The sequence below is a fragment of the Brassica napus genome, chromosome C3, assembly GCF_020379485.1.
Source record: "Brassica napus cultivar Da-Ae chromosome C3, Da-Ae, whole genome shotgun sequence".
NCBI lineage: Eukaryota > Viridiplantae > Streptophyta > Magnoliopsida > Brassicales > Brassicaceae > Brassica > Brassica napus.
This window is the reverse complement of record NC_063446.1, coordinates 29,842,859-29,845,669: the sequence shown is the minus strand read 5'-3', so window position 1 is coordinate 29,845,669 and position 2,811 is coordinate 29,842,859.

Below are 2,811 nucleotides of genomic sequence, written 5' to 3'. Positions count from 1 at the left end.
GGAAATGAGAAGTCTTTATTGGAGTTGAAGATATGAGTGAAGAGGTGTTCAAGCTTAAAGGGGAGAATGTTGAGATAAGCTTGAAGAAAGCTTGAAAGTCAAGTAACCTATTCCTAGTTGGATTATAATCTTAAGAGATAAGGATCATTGGATATATGTGTGTGTGTTACAATTAGGAATAGGAAATATAATGTCTATATATAAGCATTGTCGAGTAATGACATAATGATATGAGTTGTGTGGTTGAGCTTTAGTTTTGATTTAATTTTCCTAAAGCATTGAAGTGATTAATAAGAAAGAGTGTTTCTTTTTCTTGAGTTCTGTAATATGAGCAAGCTTTACTCTGTTTATAGATGTGGTGAATCTTTTTTAGTGGAAGATTTACTCAGTTAATTTCTGATTTAAATTATGTAGCTCAAAACGTCATCTTCGACGTGGCTTCTAATATCCCAACGAGTCGTGAGTCGTGGATTGAAACATGTCCATGCCCATGCCCATGTCCATGACCATTTATGAGCTCTCACGTATGTTTTCTCCCATTTTATTTTTTTGTTTGACCAATTCAAACTAAATAATAGACTTTAAAATTGATTTTTTTTTTATTTTATCAATATAAAAGATCAATATATATTTGGTTTATAAGATTAAGTTAATGAACATGAAGTCCAACTAACAAATCAAAAAACCCAAATCCAAGTTCAAATATCCAATGTGTGTATTTACTACTTTATACAAGTTTCTCAAATCACACACATTAGACCTCTATTTCTCATTCAAATAAAACTTATTTTTTGACATATGAATACATTATTCATAATGTTCAAAAAATAGTTCTAACAATCCCCACATGAATAGAAATGACTCTAGACACTAGACGACTCGACAGACTTGACTTCCTAGACAAGACTTGACCTAAGAACTTTTGAGAGTACAAACGAAAAATCCAATGCATGATAAGTTGGTAGCAATTTTTCAGCCTTAAACCAGTCATAGTTAATAGCTATCAGATTTACTCGGCCAGGAGGTAGCCATGATGTCTTGAACCTCCCGGGCTTTGGTGTAAACCTAGACAATAGCTATAACATAGCTTCATTCTCTCACATAACTAGGTTATCTATTGTGTTCATTTTGGCTGTGAACAGTCCTGGTTAATCATGAGTGAACTTGAAGAATATAACATTTCCTTCATTCCCCTAGAAACGACCCCATTTCACACTCACAAGGTGATTTTCCATTAACTTTGTTTAGAGGAGTATCATGTACTACTCCATTCATATCTCAAAGATATGGACACAAATCATTAAAAGCTAATGCTTATCCTATATTCCTTACATGTAACACTGTTTAATTATCATAGGAACTGGGTATAGACCGAAGTCTTACAGTGCTTTGGGCAGATTTAGTTTGACTTAGTTGTCTCCTTGAACCTATTTCTTGGGATCTCCAGTAAGTTAGGTAGAGTTACCGCCAAACCTCATCTTAATTCACAAGCTACACATTCCTTTAGATGATATAACAACTTGATCTCATGACACACCTTTAATAAAAGGATCCTAGTTTGTCATTACATTGAACATAATCTCTTGAGATTAGTCGAGATCAATTGTCTAATGATTTTTGTCATTTTTTTTCAAGATACAATTAATCATTATACACAAAACTCCGTGTATGACACTAGTTTTTTTTAAAAAAAATCATATGGTGAGAACACTAAGTTCATTTGGCCTCTTGCCAATAACTTTATATGGTAAGCAAAGCTTCCTCCATATTTCGTGAGATAACTCAAAAACATGCATATTTATATTTAACATTTCTTATTAAGAGTTTAGAAAGTTAATCTACAACTCCTTTAGATTTAAATGAATAAAAAACAATTTCAAAAATTATTGCAATTTTCTTATAAAATGTATTTCACTCTTAGAAATTCACATTTTACATACAACTATTTTCAGAGTTCTCTCAAGTTGATTTATAAATCCAACTTATATATGATTTGAATTTTCCAAAACATATTTTTTGCTTTTTGGCAAATATACATATCATTACAAGATATTATTTGTGCCATCAAAACAACAATTTTATATGGTTATTCTCAACCATATTGACTTTAGAAACTACAATATACATGTCAGTTTCAGTTACATTGGTCTGAGAATTCTCATTGTTTTTGCATAGTCAATCTTTATACAACTTGCATATAAGCCTTGACAAAATATAAATGTTTTGATCAATATCAACAAACATTATAATTTCTATAGCAAATGATTTATATGTGGCAGACCTTTCCCAAACTAAATTTGGGGCGTCGACTCACTAAATCCATTTCCATATATACCATTTTATCTCTTAAAGATCAAAATGTTTTTATATTATAACTATGGTATCACCATACTTGAAACTTGAATTTCTTTTTATTTTCTCATGGTCATCCATGTGCTTAATAATTAAATTAAGTTACACCATCAGAATAAAATCTGTAACAATGAAACAAAATCTGTATATCTGGAAAGGAAGAAATAATAAAATATTTAGTAATATTGATGTGGATCCTATGGATACCCTTAAACTGGCGGAAACGGAATCAAAACTATGGGCTGAGGCACAAATATTGAATGATAAAAAGAGGACGACACATATAGAGGCTAATATTCTTCCGTCAATTCCAGGAAGATGGTGTTTTACGGATGGATCCTGGAAAGAAAATGATAGTTTCTCAGGTCAAGGGTGGTACAACACATTAGAAGGATTTGCAGGACTAATGGGAGCAAGGAATGTCCGGGCTTCACTCACTCCTCTCCATGCAGAGATGGA